The sequence below is a fragment of the Cucumis melo genome, chromosome 4 (assembly GCF_025177605.1).
Source record: "Cucumis melo cultivar AY chromosome 4, USDA_Cmelo_AY_1.0, whole genome shotgun sequence".
NCBI classification, from domain to species: domain Eukaryota; kingdom Viridiplantae; phylum Streptophyta; class Magnoliopsida; order Cucurbitales; family Cucurbitaceae; genus Cucumis; species Cucumis melo.
The window spans coordinates 5,708,378-5,730,480 of NC_066860.1; the positions used below are offsets into that span (position 1 = coordinate 5,708,378).

A 22,103-nucleotide genomic window follows, 5' to 3' on the forward strand; every position below is an offset into this window, starting at 1 on the left:
AGGACAACTCTTGGGAGTTGTTTAGAAAAATGGCATTTTCCAACGAATCAAAGGTGCTTGAAAATTCAAAGTTGGTTGTAATCTTTATGAAGATTGTGGCAAAGTTGAAAGGTTCTCCTCTTGCCATTAGGGTACTTGAGAGCTATCTATATTCTAAAAAGTTAGAAAAGGATTGGTTGTCATTCAAGGACAACAAACTTGACACAATCATGCAACAAGAAAATGAGATGCAATCCATACTATAGATCAGTTTTAACCATCTCTCATCCAGTTTGAAGCAATGTTTGACCTATTATACTTTGTTCCATAAAGATTATGAGATTCAAAAAGATGATTTGATAAAAGAATGGATCGCACAAGGCTTCATTCAACCATGGAATAAGAAGGCAATTGAAGATGTTGGGGACGATTATTTCAAAGAACTACTAGGGAGATCAATTTTTCAAGACATAAGAAAAAACAAACGAGGAGAGGTCAAGAAGTTCAAGATGCACGACATCATACATGATCTTGCATGTTCTGTTGTTGAAAATGTATGTGTGCCTGCTAATGATGACACTAAGTCCACTGACAAAGGGACTCGACATGTGTCAATTTCATCCTTCATCTCAATTTCAAGATGGAAAGTCATTACCGAATCATTAACAGAGGCAAAGAACTTGAGAACATTGTATTGTGCTCATAATCGAATTGACTTCTCTAATCATTTGCGGTTACGAACATTGAAACTGGAGTCTTATTTTCATGTTCCTAAGTGTATTAATAAGATGAAACATTTGAGATATATTAAACTTTCTAATATTTGGATTGATTTCCTTTCGAAGTTTATTACAGAATTATATAATTTAGAAATGCTCATCCTTCATAACTGTCGAAGTTTAATAGGACTGCCAAGTGATATTAAGAATTTGATCAATCTTAGGCATCTTGATATTATGCATTATAACTCAAGTTGTTGGAGTCATATATATGCCAATGAGATTAGGTTCGATGACTAGCATTCAAACAATGAATTTGTTTGTATTGGGAGAGAATGTAGGTGGTAAGTTAAGTGAACTGAATGGACTTAATAGCTTGAGAAGATCATTAAGAATTAGACGATTGCAATTTTGTGAAACTTTTAATTTAGAAAATGTTAAATACCTTGAAGAAAAATCTGGAATTCAGAAGTTAGAATTACACTGGGATTCTTAAGGGGGCGTAAAATTAATAATATCTTTGATGATGAAGATGAGAAAGTTTTAGAATACTTGAAACCACATCCAAATCTTCAGAAAATACGTATAGAAGGATATAGAGGAGTGAAGTTATGTAATTGGTTGTCATTTGGTTCTCTAAGTAGTTTGGTCACCATAAAGGTCTGCAAATGTGAAAAATTGTAATATGTCCCTCAATTTGATCAATTTCCTTTTCTCAAACATCTTCATCTCGGAGATTTACCAAATATTGAGTTTATTGATAATAACAATTTTGTTTCTTCTTCATTAACAACTTTCTTTCCCTCCCTTGAGAAACTAAGCATGATTCATTTGCCTAATTTGAAAGAATGTTGGAATGGGGCATTCATTGATCAAACTACCTCATTTCCAACGATTTTCTATCACCTTTCTTGATTGAAAATCAATTATTGTCCACAGTTGGTTTTTATTCCACGACTTGGACCTTTGGAACCATTGGACATAAGTGGTGTTAGTTTGCAACTTTTTGAGTTGGTCATGAAAATGGCTACTACAAACAGTATTATTGGATCATAGTATTCTTCTTCTTTAACTTCTAGATTATCATCTTCTCTAAATATTTGGGACATGGATTTTGAGTTTTTACAATTACAAGACTTATTTTCCAATATGACACGTCTTACACCTCTTGTCATTGAAAATTGCAAGAATATAAAAATGTCCTCTTCTCATGACAACATTGTTGGAAAAATTTGAGAATATCGATCAATAGGTAATTGTTGTGTCGTGATGAACCACTATCTTGAAAGTAATTTCGATTGACTATGGTGCTAATCATGATGTCGATTGCTCCCCAAGATTAATACAGCTTCCTAGTATAGATGTGCACTCCTCAAAACAGGAACTAGAAACAAAACTGTGTGGAAATGCTCAAAACGTAAAGAGAAGGTGAATAGAAGAAGAGAGAATTGGAAGAACATTTTTGGTGTGATAAAACCAAATGAATTCTATCCAATTTATAAAGAGTGACCATCAGAAAAGTAAGGAGGAGAGTGATCACCAGAACGTCATGGCAAGGAGCAAATGTTGGAATAGGACAACGCACGTACGTTAAACCAAAGAGTCAGGCCGACAATGACTGTATAGAAGATTTACACGTGTCTAGGCACTTGGCATCGAAAGTGTAAGGGATACAAAGGTAAATTACCAAAAGTATAGGTAATAAAAAATTACATCTTTTTTTGTGCAAGCGCAGTTACCCGAGTCCAAGCTCGTCTGAACGATGACGGCACCATGCATGTGGTGACAGGATTATACTATCACCACCAACTTAGTTTGAAATCCCCTTTAAAGATCTAAGTATATATACCCACTTTCCACTTCAAAGATTAGCAATGTGGGACAAACAACTTAACTTTACTATTTGGGTCACCCACAAGTCATTTATAACAATCCCCCACAAATGACTGTAGCAGCAAAGTTACTAGGTAAGCGAAGAAGAATGAGATTTCACTGGAATTTATTCTGAGCATTGAAGAGACATTAAGCTTAGACATCAATATTCAAAGATTTGAAATGATGTGTAGTGAAGTAAGGCAATAACCTTGTTAGAGAAAGTGAATTGTATCTTTAACTTCCTGTAACACTGGTTAAAACCCTTACGACACACTTTATCCCTAGTTACGGTTTTGTTTCTACAATGTAGATTTGTGTCTTTATTGTCATGCACATAGAATGAACCTCGGGGCTAATGGATACGAACATTCACAGCGAAAAAACAGATTGAATTTTACTCTTATTGCATCTAAATACTTAGGGGCGTTTAGGGGAAGAGTTGTCACTGTAGGGTTAGGTTAAGTTAAACCTAACCCCCGTTTGAGTGAAGGATTATGGAAACCCTAGTTTTAGAGTTTCCATAAACCCATTTTTACCATTCAATCTCTTTCCATCAACCCGTGTTCACTTCTCCATTCAACACGTCTTCACCCATGCCTTCAACCCATGTTAGATCTTCAATTTTCCTACAATCACAAATCCCTTGTTTCTTGTTTTTTTCTTCTTCTCCCTATTTGCCTTTGATTTCCCTCATGACATTTTTTTTTTCTACTGCTACATCTTCCCTTCACAGATCCCTTGTTTTTTTCCCCTAAACGATCATGTACCAAATTGGAAGAAGAAAATATCGTCCCAAATTTAAACGATCATGTATAAAGAATCTTGAAAAAAACCCTTTAAACGATCGTGTATAAAGATTGGAGTAGGCAATTGTAGATGATCGTTCTAGAAAACATACCATATTGATTACAAATCTCCACGATCGAGTATGAAATAATTTTAATTAAATCGTGTAGCCAGATGTCAACGATCGTGTACTACAGAATCTTGAAAAATAAACGATCGTGTAAACCAATGTACACGATGGTGTAAAATTTGTTTTTACGATCGCCTACCAAATGTACACGATGGTGAAAAACGATCGTTTAAACAAACGTACACAATCTTGTACCATTTTATCTAAAATCTAAACGATCGTGTACCATCTTTTGAGCAAACAATCATTCCAAATCTTATTCGATCGTGTACCATCTTTTGAACAAACAATTGTTCCAAATCTTATTCGATCGTGTAACCAAATTTAATCGTAATCAAGTTGAATGATCATGTAACCAAATTAAATGATTGAATTGAAAAACCAATTTTTATTCAAATCTAAACGATTGTGTACCTTCGGATAGCCAAATCTAATCAATCGTGTACCAAATATATTTCACGCGCGTTATTGACTGTATGGTTGACAAGGCATTTTTTTAATTTTCCACTATCGATCTGTGTCATACACATCACAGATCCCTCGTTTCTTTTTCTTCTTTCTTTCTTTCTTCTTTTCTTTCCCTGTTTCGATATTTCGATCTGTCTTTCTTTCTTCCACTCTCTCCTTTAGTGCTCTGCCGATTTGTCTCCCTCGCATTTCTTCTTCAACCCCTCTTTACGAATCTCTTCACTCAGTCTTCACGTATCTATTTAATCCGTCTTCATGTATCTATTCAATCCGTCTTGCATGTCCATTCATCTTTCCCTTCCCTTATCGATTTCTTGTTCCTTCTTCATGCATCGCCTTGGTTCTTCTTGTTATCCATATTTCCTTCAAGTTCGACTTGAAGTGACTTCTATAATATCCGGATACATAATTCTTTATGTTAGACGGTAAAATCAACCCCCTTCCATCTGAAAAACCTCCTTCGACCATGCCATTTCCATCTCTCGCTCTCTCCTCACCGTCTCCCTCACTGTCCAAATATCGAACAAATCGTTGAAGGCTTGGCCGAAAGGTCTTACCTTCAAAACGTTTCAATTTATGGGTTTCGTTTATCGGCAGGGACCATTTGTTGCCTCGAAAATCCTTACTTAGATCGGACATCTTGGATCCGACTTCTCCTTGGACATGCATGTTCGGACTTAGCCAATTCAATGTCCTCTTGCCGCTCCACTTGCCGATTTTCCGCTTGGTGTTAGCCTTGTCGATTCATGTTTTCCTTTACTGATTTCGAATCGATGCTACACGCTACACCATTTTGTGGCAATCGGTGCAAGTGGAGCATGGTAGAGAGGTAACACTAGTGTTGTTGTATTTTCTTTATTATTATTTTTTTGGATAGCCGATGATGAGTACTGTTGTTGCGGACTGAATTTGTTTAATGAATTTGCATTATTTATTTCATTTCTTACAAGTTTGGTTGTGATATTTCTTCCTTTCAGTTGAATAAAAAAAATTCCTGCATGTCTGTTCTCATATATTTGGCTTGTAAAAACTTTTGCTTCAATTCTTGTAAAAAAAAACAAATTGTTTGCAATGGTTTTTTGTCAAAATTTTCCTTCAATTCTTGTTTGTTTTAGCTCTGTGAGGATCATATCTTTTGGCCCATTCTGCCTCTGATTGTTATTTCCATTGACTGCCATTATGTACTTTCTTCTTTGTTTTCTTCATGTCTTACTCTTGTTATGTGGAGAAATATTGGCCACCCAAACCTACCCTTTGCAGATTGTTTTGTCCCTTCAATGTATACGATAATCTACCCTTTCTGTGGAAAATAGGGTACTGCCAATGGTTAGGGTTTGACCAAAGTTATCACTTTTGTATGCTTTTACACTGGCTGAAGTTCTCAGACTTTTTTTGTGTATGGTCATTCAAGGCATATTAACTTCCCTTAGACGGCCCCTATTCACCATTCCTCTTTGTTTTACCATGCATTTTTGTGATTTCTATTGCTGCCTTATTCTATCTTTTGCTATTTTTTGTTCGGTATGTAATTTTTTTTCCATATTCGCATCATTGTCAATCTGTGTTACCCTTCTTCTACCTTGTTCTGTCTTATGGAATTCCTTTTACAAATATTTTATCTGTATGTATGTTTTTGCCTTCTTTTCTCACGTATATTTGTGTCTTGGTTTCTCACCTACATTTCATATTTCCTTCTTTGGTACTCATGTATGTTTTGGTGTATTCTCACGTAAGTTCTTTCCATATATTTACATATTTCTATACTCATTTAAGTTATTGATATTCACTTTATTTCATGTCTTGCGTGCATTCTTTATCATTTCATTTGCCTGCTCATATGCTTTGTTTTATGTTTATCCTACCTCCTCATTGATGTTTCCACGACTATGGAATCTGGTTCCACTTATTGAATCAATTTATTAACTTTGAGGCTGCTTAACATATATTTTGAAAAATGATTTTTACGCATATAAATGGTTTTTTTTAACAATCATCATTGAATCTTCATTTCGGGTCCTTGCTTCTACGTACAAGGTGCGACCCCTATACTCATCAATTTGAATTCAAATTTTATCTCATATCCCTACAATTTAATATTGCACAATACTTTGAACGAAATTTGAAGAACTCACACCTATTTTAGGAATTCTCTCCCCTTTGAAGGAAACAATGGAGGATGGAAAACGTTATCGGAATAGTTCTATACACTTTTAATATTCTCCTGCTTTATTATATTTTTTAAAAGACCCCTAGACTAAAATTAGTATTATTTGTGAACTGTATTTTGGACTTTTAATTCATCATTAAGTATAATACATAAATATGGACGTATAATTTGAAAACTAGTCTACTGTATTTCAGAATTTAATAACATTAGACATGGAAAAAAACAATATGCAATAAGAATATTTCCACACATTGGTAATAAAACAATATGAAATAAGACTTTTTTTTTTGTATACGTACAAGGTGAAATTGAAAAAAAAAAAAAGTAGTAGAAAATTTTTCATAACCCTACGTATACAAAATCTCCATAAACTTACCCACATAACCCTTCCCCTAAACACATCTTATTCATAACACTATCATAACCCTTCCCCCAAACAAGGGTTATGATAAACCTAGATTTATCATAACATTAGTTTTATCATAACACTAACCCTTCCACAACTCAACCCTTCCCCCAAACACCCCCTTAGAGATTAACATGCATTAAACACAACTCTAATTACACTAAATTAGGGTTCAAAGAAAACATACATTTGTAGCTTCCCATATTCTTGAAATCTTCTCCCGAACTTGAACCAGACCACCACTAGAGTTGACCCTAATCTCCAGACTTATAACCGGGTTGTGGGACCCGTTAATTGAAGAAATTAGAAAGAGATGTAGAAATTTGGAGGGAATTACGTTGAGATATGTTTGATTTTTGAAGAGAGGAAAAATAAATGTTTTCGAAATTTAAAAAACATCAAATGGCCAAAAGTTCTTTTCAATTTGAAAAGATGACTATTAAAACCTAATTACATGCAAAATTGAATGTAATTAGTTGGTCAAAATCTCAACACCTAGCATTCCACTAACATTTAGTGGAATTAATCATCATTTCATTCTCTTAGTGGGCTTGGTGCCATCACCATAAGCTTCCACAAACCCCACTAAGAGTTAGTGGGATTATCCAACAAAATGTTGGATTTTCCTACTAATTTTGGTCAAGCGGCAAAATGGTCATTTGACCATTCTAGTCAAAAGTTAACATTTTGACCTTTTACCATTTTATTCATCTTGACTAATTTCGACCTCCCGAGCATGAATCCGCATTCATTTTTTTCAAATTGAAATTATATTTGAATATAAAGCCGGTCAAAGTTTGATTTTTCAAAGTCAAAAGTCAATATTTTAACTTTTTACAACTTTGACCATTTCCATCCATTCCAAGCTTTCGAATATAAAACTGTATTCATATTTTTAGTATTTAAATCCATATAAATATAAACCTCTTTCTCAAAGCTATAACCAATGACTATATCACATATACTTGTCGGTTTTTCTCTCTTTACCTAATTCGAATTATTTTAACATGTTGTTCTAAGTTAATTTCGTATGAGCTAACAGGGGAACCTAATGCACATATAGATCATGGGCTCCAACGATCCGAGATTAACTGGCTAAACTCTTTTAGACGAAGCTAATCAACATTCATTAACTAACCAGTCATTCCACTGAAGCCTCATAGTTGCACTCCCCTCACTATAGATATATTTTTGCATTAGATATAACCATGATAAGTAAGTTAATCCTTCACAGGTTGTACGTAACCTCGGCTGGGTCAAAATACCGTTTTATCCCTAAGACTACATCTTGTTCCTTAAGTCCCACTGATCCACTATTGAACAATTGGTTTAAGGTCCAACCTATAAATCAAATCCCTCTCGGGCCAATGATAGGGTGGGGCCCCTTGTTCAAGACTTGGATTCAGTCCTTAAGAGAACAACCTATCTACTAACCCTAAAGTGGGTAGGAGTGAATTTCGTTTTGCACCTTATGTCTCTAGCTATCCACTCGGTCTTACCCTTGAAATGGGAGGCTTGTTGCGCCAGCGCCATTGAGCTGCCCTCACCCATACAGATCTAAGGATAATATTGTTTGAACAGAAGTTTATAGTTAGCTCAGAATTAAGATTAAGTTACCTATGTCATCATAATCGAAATAGTTAGTTCATATTGTCAACAGTGTTATAACTTAAAAGTGATTATTTCTTGGTTCCAGTCTTATGTAAACTCTTTACATAGGATACCCCCACTTCAATGTCTTTACATGAACGATTTAAGATCACTTCATTTGTACTAACAACAAAGCGGCCAGAATCTATAGCATTTCCAAAATAAGACGCCCAACCTTATTCATTCACTATAGACCGTTTGGGCTATATACTCGAACTTGATCCTAGTTTATGTCTCTACATAAAGTTCAAGTCTACACTAGATCGCCTTTGGACCTTAGTTTAATAGATTTAAGATTATAGTATTCTATTTTCACTAATAAATCATCATTAAACACTTTATTAGATGGAATATAGTTTTAACTACAAACTAGAAGTTTTATGACATAAATTCGAACATGGGCAACGTGAGAGCTCTAGAAAGAGACCTTTAAACGCTTTTATAGAAGGCGGCCTTACCTTCACTATCACGTTATATGCTCCATCAAGTTTGCCAAACCAAACCACTTGAAAAGAGCTATAAAGACTTCATTATTATCCATACCAACTATGAACTACTCAAAGGTTTTTGTATCAAGTCCATTTAAGGACTATCCACACAATGGGCTATGAATCATCAATTCTATCGCAACAGACAACCCAATAAGGGGCTATGGACCATCAAGTCTATCTCAATAGACCATCCAATTACCAAGTGCTATGGATCTCCGAAGGACTTTAGGCCCATGACCGCTGAGGAATCTAGAACCATTTTTCTTATTAGTCCTTTGGTTAAAGGATCAGCCAGGTTCTTCTCAGATCGAACAAACTCTAAGGAAATAGTTTCTTCCTTTAGCAGATGTTTCTCAGTTGCATGCCTAAGACGTATATGTCTTCTTTTTCAATTATAAACATTGTTCTTGTTCAAATATTTAAGTTGGTGTGATTTTGTATGTGTTACTATTATATTATTGTTATATTGGAGATTTTGAATATAGTCACATGGTTTTTACTTCTTTTCTTTAAGAAGGTTTTTACACGTTTAAATTGTAGTTTTTATATTGTTTGTATGTGTGTTTATAGTTTGTAGTACTTAAAGTTTGTTCTTAATTAAATTGTATTATGGATGCATTGAACTCGGTATTTAATTTAGTAAAATTGATCAAGAAGGAAGGAAACAGAGAGATTACCCAAAACAATGTTGTTTTGTTTGCATACATTTTTAATATAGTGACCATTATTGGATTAAAAGTTTCCCAAATGGAATAATTGAAATAGTTTTAATATGAGATTAATTAATAAGTTCATATTAATTACCCGAAAACAATATGAGTAGATATTTGACATAATAAATCATCATTTTTTAGTAAAGAGAAATGATCATCCTATACAAATAAGTAAATGTGAGGCCCTGATCTTTCTAATTAAAAAAGGAAAAGAGGGATCATTTGAAGCTCTTTTGTACACTTTGTGCTCAACCATAAGCCTCACAACACCAACTAGACACCTCAACAACAGTTAAAACTGGAACTACTCCCGCACTTGCCACTCTTCAACCTTTTTTTATCGAAATTTAGAAGTAGGCCCTTCAATGTAAGTCAAACTCTTGTCCCTAATTCCAGTTATGCAAAACCACACAGTGGACAAGAGCACATGTAACAATAAACATGAAGCATCAAGCTTATGACAAACAAATCCAAAAACAAAGCAAAACATATTAGAACCATTCCATTCATGATCAAGAAACAAAATTTTTGCTTCTATCCACAAAATTCTCCAAAACAGAATACAATGGAAACCATCTCGTTAAGTAAACTTGTTCTAAACTACACATTAAAGCAGAGCACCCACAAAGAAATTTCAACGCCCATTAATTCAAAAGCAATCATCGAACCACATATTGGTAAAAAAGAAAAAAGAAAGAAAACCCTATTTCATCTATCAACAAACATCAAACAGAATTAGAGTCTGTGCCTTTTTAGAAGTGTGAGGGATCTTATGAATGGTCTCGAAGCAGAAGATCAGTGCCTTGTGCCTTGGAAGAGACGTGAAACTGCCCCTTTACAAATAGCATCTCTTATTAGTTTTTGAGAAGCTATAACCGCCATGAACGAATAAAACCCAAGAAAATAGAGAGGAACAAAAGGGTAAGAGAATAAAAAGTGTGTGCAGAAATGGAGAAGGAGAGTGCTAAATGGCGAGACAGTGAATAACCCTTATAATTCTCACGACTTTCAAATTACAAACTGTGGCTGTCATTGCAGCGACGATGGGGATAAACACCACAAAGAGTTAATTTTGCACAATGGTTGTTAAGCAGATCACTACAAGAAGTAGGGTCATTCCCAACGTACAAAAACGTCAGAAGAAGTGTAAATCACGTTAGAAATTAAGTTTCCAACGCCGAAAGAGACATTGGAAAGACAGTCGAAAGAAATGCGTCGAGAAAAAGATTTCCAACCTGTCACCAACATGACGTCGGGAATATGTCTCCTGACGGCAGCATTTTTGATGTCATCCTTGCATCGAAAACAATTCATCCCCAACGTCCCCATGTTCGACGTCAATCATGCATAAAAAATAACCATCCCAACATAACCTTTATACCATATTTCCGACATATGTGGTGTGTCGAGAAATATTTTAAATATATATTTTAAAAAAAAATTAATCAATTATGATATTCGTATTCGTTTTCAATTTTGGTATGATTTATACGATATTAAATTACATAAAATTCATAATAAATTAGTCAATTTTGAAATAAAATATCAAATTGAACAAAAACTTAAATATGCTTACGTAATAAAAAATAGTAAATGTTCATAATATGAAAAAGTTCAAAATTTTAAACAAAGTTCATAATACAAATAAAAAATATAAAATGTTCCAAAAAGAAAAGTACACAAATATTCGTACAAAATAACATATGTCTCCTAACGAGCCTCGTACGCCATTCTACACTATAGGGCCTACAATGATACAAAAGTGTCTAAGTTTAATACATATGCACATCATCACTAGACAATGTTATTTCAAAAACTTAAGAATAATGGAAACATATATACGTACCGAAAAGCTAGGAATCATGTAGCGGTCCTTGTTGTGCTCGAGTCAAGTCTTCTATGAGCTTCCACATTCGTTCCACTTCTGAAGCTAACATATCTTGCTTTATTATCTGTTCTTCAATCGCTGACTTAGCTTCATCAAGCTCAACCCGTAATTGGAGCTCTACTGTGGATTACGAACACGAGGTCATAACACTATTGGCACTGGCCATCTTGTGGAACTTGGGCTTGGGTTCCCAATCAAGACCTTTTGTATAGCTTGATCGTCTACCCAACACAGTCTCGCATATCTCGTCCACAGATAGTGGCTAGAGACCCTCTGGGGTAAGCTGGGACTAGAGTTCCAGCATTTGATTATGCAACAAATTTAAAAACTAAGTTAGTAAGTCACTAATGTATTAAAGAGGACAAATAAGGGCAAAAGTATTGCTTAGATAGCTTACATTCGCATCTTCTGCAGCTTGCGATATGAAAGTCTCATCTCGAACATGTGTTTGCTGAAACAACTCCATACTGTTGACTTGCTCCCCTCTTTGCTCAGCGAGCTCATGCTGTCGTTGTAGAAATCACTTCGACCCGCTGCTATGATTGTAAGACTACTTTTATCTAGCAGCCTTGTTGGTATATGATTACTCTTACATGAAAACAATTATATTGTTTATTTCTTATACACATTAAAAGTCGAAAACATAATTAACCATTGTAAAACGTTTAATTGCCCACCTGAAATGCACAACTCATGTAATGATCACAGAGGTATTGTCAATCCTCATTATATCCCACCAATATGTGTGGTGGGTTGGCACGTGCTTTCTCAGAGTCGCTTTACTTTTTGAAGTTCCTATGAAAATTGCCCTAAAACTCTTTAAAGGTACTGAGCATTTGATGCTCAATGAACCTATTCATTGCTTGATCATTGAAATTAAACACGAAAAAACGTTACACATTACAAAAAAAGCAACACATTAGCTTGGTTATCTTAATTATGTTTCAAATGGAAACATAAATGTGTAGTGGACGTACTTGTAGGTCGCCTTTGACGACTTCGATGTATTCTCTGCTTACGTCCACCCACTTAAGGCAGTAGACTGAAAATATCTTTTGCACACACACGTCCAGGAGTTGAGACTGCGCACGTCTCCTATGAGTCAGAGTCGTCGATGGTTGAGCAGTATCTGCTGAATAAATTATAACAATAAGTTAATTTGAGAAAAAAGTTCAAATAATCGTGATTTAAAACGTACCATTAGACTCACTCGAATTGTCGTCCACGGACGATGACCCTCCCGCAAGGTTATCTAGGTCCTCAAAAAACTCTAGGAACATTACATCTGTCTCATTGAAACCACTCGGGAATGATGACATAGTATCGTGGACATAGAAAACAAACATTCAATAAGCAAATACGAACACATAATCAGATTCTCAATATAAATTAAATAAGTATGTGGGTACATGGTTTGTCAATATCATTCGTTGTTGCTTGTTCCGCTTTCATGTGACAATTGTTCATCCCCATCGTCTATGAAGTCGTTAGTAACATGACGGACAACCGATCTTTCAACGATTGTGGGATCAACGTCAATTCTGTACAGAGTGTCATCCTCCATGTGTTCATCCACTCGATGTCCAACAATGATTTCTAGTACATTCAGTTGTTCATTCTCAATATCGTCCACTTCGGGCATATCCCATATATGTTTATTCTGGACCACTTGCAAAACTTTCCAATTACTACCATTTTTTGGGTCATCTAGGTAAAATACTTGTTGTGTCTACGTCATAAGAATTACCGATTCCTCGGCGACCCCAAAACGAGACGTGTTGATATCTTTGTAGCCTAATTCCACATATGTTCTTTGACTTTTGTTACGTCCATATCATACCACTGACACTTAAATAGCCAAACACTTCTTCCCATCGAATATTAAATGTGCAACACTTCGTCTAAAACACCGTAGAAATTATTGTCGTCACTTTCACTTGCATCGCTTTCACCAATAATCATCACTCCACTATTTTGTGTAGTGCTTTGGAAATCACATTCTGACGTGTAAAATCTTAGCCCACCCACAATGCATCAATTATAACAATGAACGTCAAATGATGGTCCCATCGCAAGTGAGAAGAAATCGTGAGATAGATTTTTAGTCTCACACAATTCTATAACCTGAAATTAATGTGACAATGATTATATACATTCGCGTGCAAATATGTTAGTGCATACAAGTCATACGTGCACACTATATACCTATGCTCATAACCATCTAGGAATCTCTGTTGATGTCTTTTGTATAAATTAGTAGCATTTTGAGCCTATCAACGTAATAGCCTCAAATTGTTCCTAAGGGGGATGATTATGAATTTAATTTGTGTAACAACAATGTATAACAAATACTCAACAACTATATTTAAGAAATACGAAGATAAGAAATGCTTACTTGCGATACTTCAATATTTCGTCTACATTGTTGAGGATGTACCAGTGGAAGAGGCATTTATTTTCTTGTGATAGAGTACGAAGACTTGACACACCTAATGGGCGTACTTTTTGCTTGAAGATTTCAAACTCACCAATCACCTCATCCTCTGGAATGGTATCATCATTTCGCTCATTCTAGTAAATTGAGTCTCAATACCACTTAAGTAACGAAACGAAAGGTGCTCGATTCATTCATCACATACGCTTCTGTAATATACCCCTCGAGACGTGCTTTATTTCGAACATACTATTTCCAAGTGTGTATACTTCTTTCAATGGGATACATCCAACTGTAAGAAACTGAACAGTAGCCTTGGTTTCATATGGTAAGTGAACGATAAGGTATACCATAACGTTGAAGAAGGCAGGTGGAAACATCCTTTCCAACTCACAAAGTATGATTATGATGTCTGCTTGCAGCCTATTCAAATCACTTACTCTTATGGTTCTGGCGCACAAGTCACGGAAAAAAATTACATAGTTCAATAATAGCAGTGTACATGAAAATCGTGCATTTTGAGACCTGATATTTTTCTATGTCTTTCATTCACACATCGTGATATATTGGAAACAAATCCATCGAAAAGCTTAATTGATTTTACGAACTTGCAAAACTCAACTCGCTCGTTGCTAGTTAACGTGTAGCTCATGTGTGGCTTGACCAATCGGTTACAAACTTTTATAAGTTGTAAATCTTTTCTTATATTCAGATCTTGTAGGTCCAACTGAGCATTCGTGGTATCCTTGTTTTTCCTTCAATATTCAATAACGTACCAACCAAATTATCACAAACATTTTTCTCAATGTGCATTACGTCAAGTTTGTGACGTAACAGTAGTCTCGATCAGTAAGGAAGTTCGAAAAAAATACTTCTCTTTATCCAATTAAGAGCTCTCTTTCTTTTCATATCATTTATTGAAGGATATTTACTCATAACTGAAAATTCTAACTAATCTAGCTGTTCTAAGATTTCATGCCTATTCATCACCATTGGAGAAGCCCTACGCTCTACCTTTTCATCGTGTAGCCTACTTTCTATGTCTCACGTGGTTTTCTGAAAGATAGCGTCGATGTCCCATAAAGGATATTCTACCTCGTATCCCGAATGACGATCTATCATCAATGCATATGGGACATGCCTGATACCCCTTTGTACTCTACTCTAATAGGTCACCATATACCAAGAAGTCATTAATCGTCCACAACAAAGCTGTATGTAGATGAAAGAACTGACCTATAAAAGAGTCATACGTATGTACCCCCGAAATTCCATAACATTTTTAGTTCCTCAATCAATGGTTGAAGATACACATAGATTTCCCTATCAAGAGATCTAAGATCGGGTATGAGCAGTGACATGAAGAAATTTATCTTTTTCATACATTTTCATGATGGAAAATTGTAAGGAAGTAACACAAACAAGGTACTCATATGACCAAATCAATTAAACCCATTAGAAGCTAACCCCAAAAGCACGTTCCGTGGATCAGAAGCAAAATCAGGAAATAACAATCAAAGTGTTTCCATCCCTCCGCATCAGTTGGATGTCTTAACACATTATCTATTTCAACACATTTATCTCTATGCCATCTCATGTCAGCGGACCCTTCCTGCAAGACAAATAAGCGTTGTAATCTCAATATCAAAGGAAAGTGGCATAATACCTTATGCGGAATTTTTCCCTCTATTATGATTAACCATGTACCGAGTCTCGCCACATGTAGAACAATGTATTAAATCAGCAAACTCTTTCCAGTACAATACACAGTCGTACTTCCACGTATGAATAGTCTTATATCCCAAGCCCAAGTCACAAAGTTTTCGTTTGACTTCATAAAATGAACTAGGTATAGTACTAATACACATTGGAAACGTTGCTCTTAAGAGTTTTAACAACATGTCGAAGGACTTGTTACTCCAACTGTTTAGAACTTTCACGTGCATCAACTTAACCAAAAAATTCAAAGAGAAAAATTCAGAACAACCAGGGTACAACTCATTACGTGTTTCATTCAATAAGTCCTAAAATATATTTGTTGTATCTTCATCTATATATATCCCAATATTCCTCGGCATTTCATGCTCCAAACAATCTTCCTCTGTTTCCTCTTTCTATTCAATTGGGGCTTGTAAATCATCCAGCATATTAAACATATCATCTTCTTCATGAAAGTTCACTAAAACTAACTTCAAACTACAGAGACTACCATAACTGCAAGATAGCCACCACAACCTAATTAACCACAAACAACTTCAATCTTTGCATCCTACCCACCCCTTCCAACAATGCTAACTTACAAGCTACCCTACTACCACATCTTCAAATCCTCATAAATACAAATAAATTTAAAACAAAAAAGTCTATCATAACTGCAGGATAGTCTTCCCAAATCAACAACAAAGTTATTCAAAACTACTAAGAAATAAACAACTAGAATTGAACTAAAGACTAACATAACTGTAGGATACCAAAACAAATCTTAACACAAATTACAGAATTTTTAAAATAGTAATAACCCTTGCCCCCTTCAAAACTTCATCCTCAACCTGCTTCCCTCCCCCCCCCCCCCCCCCCCCCAAATTTTCAATCCATCCCTTTCAAATATTCAATTAAACCTCACCCCTTGGAAAGTTCAATTTATCAATCCCCATTTCAAAATTCCAATTAAACCTATCCCCCCCTCCCCCCCCCCCCCCCCCCAATTCAAAAATTCCAATTCAACCCCCCTTCAAAAATTTCAATTCAACCTCCCCTCTAATTCTTAACTCATTCCCTTCCATTCAATTAATTCTAAATCCCCTTCAACCTCAATGTTTCAAATTCTCAACTCAAAATTTAAATTTCCCAACCCAATTTCTCAAATAACCCCGACCCCTCAAATTTTTAATCCACATTCCAAAACTAATTCAATATTCAATCTTAAACTAAATTCAAAAAACAAAACCATAAACTAACTAACCTAAACTAATTTCTAACCTAAACTAACTTCAAAACTAACAAGAAATTGCTTTAAACTTATCAATTGCTTTAAACCAATTTCTATATCTTTACACGAATATATTGTCATTAATACCCTTACATTGACACTTTAAATGGTCACTGTAATCTATTACTCAGCACGAATATATTGTCATTAATACCGTTACATTAATAATTTAAATGTGTCATCGTTATCTATCACTCAACACAAATATATTGTCATTAATACTCTTATAATGATTCTTTAAGTGTGTCACCTTTCAATATAACTTAACGCTAATATATTGTCATTGTAAATGTTTCATTACACAAAATTGTTGTCAAGAAATGTTCTTTGATGATACTATTTCTATTTAATAAAAGCTTATACGTCGACACATATTTGGTGTCATTATTCTTCATTTTCGCAACACATATTTTTCTGTCATATATTTTTTCTTTTAAAAATTAAATACTAAATTTCAAAATTACCCACATATGTTTGGAAAGATATTTATATTGATAATAAAAGATATAATTACATTGTCAGTAAAGATTTTAACAATAATCCAAAAGATAAATTAACTGTAATATTACATGCATATGTGACTTAATCTACATGCATATGTGACTTAATCTAATCAAACTGACGCATAAATGAGAACTTGATCGATACCATGGTCCATGGATTCTTCAACTACCTACAAATTTGAAGAAAATGAACCTTAGCCAGCATTCATTACGGAAAATGGATAAGCATAAGCATAAACATTAAGTACATGCCAAACAGAAATCACCTTCTTAATAAGTAGACTAACAAACTTTTCAAAATAAGCGCCCAAAATTCATACAACTAAGGTTTTTAATAAAAGACCCATAAGGAACGCAAAAGATAAAAAGAAAAAAAACACCGACTACATAAGCATAAGCATAGTATATAAATGTTGCAAATGTAAGTTTCAATTCAATCTTTACCCTTAGCCCCCTCTCCCCCTCCTCCAAAGCCATTACAAAACAACATGATTCCTATAGCTTTTCAATGACTACCATAACTGCAGGATAGTCAACGCAACAAAGTATCAAGTTCCTAAGTACATGTCAACACGATTCCTAAAACATATGTCTAAGCGAATCGCACAAATTAGCTTTTCAGTAGCTACCACTACAAGATAGTCAAAGCAACATTCCTAAGTACATGTTAAGATGATTCCTAAAACAAAATAGTTAAGTTACGTTACAAAACATAAAGCACGCTTACCTCTTTCTTTTACTAAATCCCCACCCCCATATCTTGATTACCCTCCACAAAGGCTTCTTCTTTCTTGCAAGTTCAGAAGCCCTAATAATGAATAGAAAACTACGTAAGTTATACAATTATTGTTTCATATTCAACATATTAACTCAATATTTGATCCCTAACGGAGTTCATGATAAATTAAGTTAACATCATTCTCAAAGTTATTCCAAGAACAAAAGTTGCAACCAATGTTATGAGAAAACAACAAACAATGTAACAAATAACAAACACTCTAAAAATTTATATTAGAAGAATAAAATACAGTTGCAAAATAAGTAAGTTTCAAAACTTTCTTACCATGAGTATTGGGAAGTGTTGCTAGCAAAGATCTCTTGTAGTTCCTCTGCTATCAAATTCAACCCAAAAAATCAAATAGACAATATATTGATCCAAATAATCCTTGTTTTTCTTGGGAATCATAACACAAGAAAACATCATCATCGACATACAACACGTAAGCAAATCTTTAATGGCTTAAATTGAGATGTCCTATTTTTTATATCTTATCCTCTTATAGTTTTTAATTTAGTCTATCACTATTCGTAAATGTTAAAATTAAATGATAATAAAACTTACATAGCATGATACTTCATAGATTGGCAAAAGTTTGAGTAAAATAAGTCATCTAAGTGAGGAAAAATAATTTTTTTTTTACTAATTAGAAAATATAATATATTAGTTGCAAGTCAAGAACCAAGAAAAAGGGTAAGGAACTCACCAATTTAACTTGAAAAAAAAATAGATTTACCCTTACTTTTTACCGTAGCTTGGTGGCAAGTTAGAATGTCGGATCCAAGTGAATGGTTGCTAATAAAAATTCTTGAAACCAAAGCTTAGGAAAGTGATTAGTAGAAAAAGAAAAATATAAAAGAGTATGTAGGGAATATCAAGGGAATTTGTAACAAGAATCAAAACGAGTTGTTTTTTAGATGCAAATTTAATTCACAAACAAAAAGTAGAAATAAATGAAAGAAACTCTCAAACAAATTGAATACCCATTGCCCTCTTACCTGTGTCGCGACGTGATCACGACGCGAAGCGGCTGACATCATTGATTATTTAATCTTAATAAATAGTAGATTCGAAGTCACCACCAACCATGTTAAGGTTAGATTGGTCACAAAAAAACCATTTGTCTACGTAAATTCTAATTTAAGGTTCGAGAGTCAGTTGGGTGTAGGGAAGGTATTAACTCCCTACAATACCCATAAAAATGGTTAGCAAAATTTATCTTTTAAACTAAATTACAGAGGTTCATAAAACAAGGTTTTTCATTTGGTTTTTTTAAAATGTCTCGTGGTTATCAATTCAAATCTAAAAAAAAAAGTTAAGCATGAATTGATAATTATATGAGTGGCATGAGAGCCATTAGAAAAATGTAATTTATTTTTTGTTCCAAAACATGATTTTGTTTTTTATTCACCTCAAGAATACTAAAATATCGAACTTTAATACTTTGATCTCCATTATAGGCATTTAATGGAAAATTTCATATATCTAAAAAATTAATAAATTTCAAAGAAAATACTACGCATTCCCATTTAAAAATAGAAAATTGTTGATATATTTTTATAAATAATTTATTAAAATGAGAAATTTCATGTATTTATAAAATTAAAATCATAAAATTCATAAATGAACATTTTCTCTCCCGTCTTAAAATGTTAGTTCTATATAACAAAAACAAATGAATTTCTCGAATCGCACAAAAGAGATAAAAAAAAACTTTTTCATACATTTTGTAATTATAGAAATTGAAAAATAAATAAATAAATAAATAAATAAATAAATAATAATAATAATAATAATAATAATAATAATAATAATAATAATAATAATAATAATAATAATAATAATAATAATAATAATAATAATAATAATAATAATAATAATAATAATAATAATAATAATAATAATAATAATAATAATAATAATAATAATAATAATAATAATAATAATAATAATAATAATAATAATAATAATAATAATAATAATAATAATAATAATAATAATAATAATAATAATAATAATAATAATAATAATAATAATAATAATAATAATAATAATAATAATAATAATAATAATAATAATAATAATAATAATAATAATAATAATAATAATAATAATAATAATAATAATAATAATAATAATAATAATAATAATAATAATAATAATAATAATAATAATAATAATAATAATAATAATAATAATAATAATAATAATAATAATAATAATAATAATAATAATAATAATAATAATAATAATAATAATAATAATAATAATAATAATAATAATAATAATAATAATAATAATAATAATAATAATAATAATAATAATAATAATAATAATAATAATAATAATAATAATAATAATAATAATAATAATAATAATAATAATAATAATAATAATAATAATAATAATAATAATAATAATAATAATAATAATAATAATAATAATAATAATAATAATAATAATAATAATAATAATAATAATAATAATAATAATAATAATAATAATAATAATAATAATAATAATAATAATAATAATAATAATAATAATAATAATAATAATAATAATAATAATAATAATAATAATAATAATAATAATAATAATAATAATAATAATAATAATAATAATAATAATAATAATAATAATAATAATAATAATAATAATAATAATAATAATAATAATAATAATAATAATAATAATAATAATAATAATAATAATAATAATAATAATAATAATAATAATAATAATAATAATAATAATAATAATAATAATAATAATAATAATAATAATAATAATAATAATAATAATAATAATAATAATAATAATAATAATAATAATAATAATAATAATAATAATAATAATAATAATAATAATAATAATAATAATAATAATAATAATAATAATAATAATAATAATAATAATAATAATAATAATAATAATAATAATAATAATAATAATAATAATAATAATAATAATAATAATAATAATAATAATAATAATAATAATAATAATAATAATAATAATAATAATAATAATAATAATAATAATAATACAAGCAAAACAATGTAAAATATGACAAATAATACTAGAAAATAATACATGTTGGAAATAATATACATATTGAAAATATATATATTTGAAATAATATAAAATGATATAAAATAATATATTTAAAATAATATATAGGTCGAGAAATAGTACAGGTTTAAGAAATAAATACAAAGTGTAATATGCAGTCTGTGAAATAAATATCAAACCTAATAAACTATTTTGTCTTTCACAAGTATAATCAATTAATTTCAAACATATAACATATTTAATAAACAGTAAACAAAAAAATTAATAACAGTCAAATTAAACCCTAAATCTAACAAATTTAAATCAATTGGCTTAAACCTAACAAATTTAAAGAAAAACGTAATAAACTCAAATGCCTAAATCTAACCAATTTGGAGCACATTGAAGTCAATTGACCTAAATCGCTAAATTTGAAGCAACAATAAATTCAAATGGCCTAAATCTAATAAAGCTAAAGCTAAGTAAAGCAAATGACCTAAATCTAACAAATTTGAAGCAAATTGAAATCAATTGGTGCTAACTTTGAAGCAATAATAACTCGTCGTAATAGGCCTAAACCAAACAAAATTAAAGCCGCCGTAAAATCAATTCAACAAAATTCCAACAAAAATAAATTTTTTAAAAAATACACATCACAGTCTCAAAAGGCAAAGGAAAGAGAGGAAATTAAAATTAAAAAAAAAAAAAAAAGTTAACTTTGAAGACCAATTTGACAGAATAGTTTCTTAGCTTTTTTTTCAACCCTTCCAATTGATCTCAATATAAAGTATCCTCTCAAAAAAATCCTCCTTTGTTTTTATAAGGCAATAAGGGCAAGGAGACTGATATTCATTTTTTTTTTTTTGTAAAGAAAAAAAGTTAAATTCAAATTTAAATCCAACTTTCAAAAAAAAAATATAAAGTAAAATAAAATAAATAAAAAAGTAAACAAAAATAAATAAATAAATAAATGACAAAAAGTTGTATCTACAACCTCTTAGAAGATTAACTCTCTATTAGATCAAAAAAGATTGTTGGAGTTTTTGGGAGAAAAATGGCAGAACAGAGAGGGA

At 31.6% G+C, this 22,103-nt stretch overlaps 1 long non-coding RNA gene across 1 annotated transcript; it reads right to left on the bottom strand.

Moving 5' to 3' along the window:
- Positions 1-17,236: 17,236 nt before the first annotated feature.
- On the bottom strand, positions 17,237-18,378 carry LOC127148840 (uncharacterized). Its single transcript, XR_007819978.1, has 3 exons — positions 18,262-18,378; positions 17,926-18,006; positions 17,237-17,368 (listed from the first exon to the last, which is right to left on the bottom strand). It is a non-coding gene; the product is annotated as an uncharacterized LOC127148840 (long non-coding RNA).
- Positions 18,379-22,103: the final 3,725 nt, after the last annotated feature.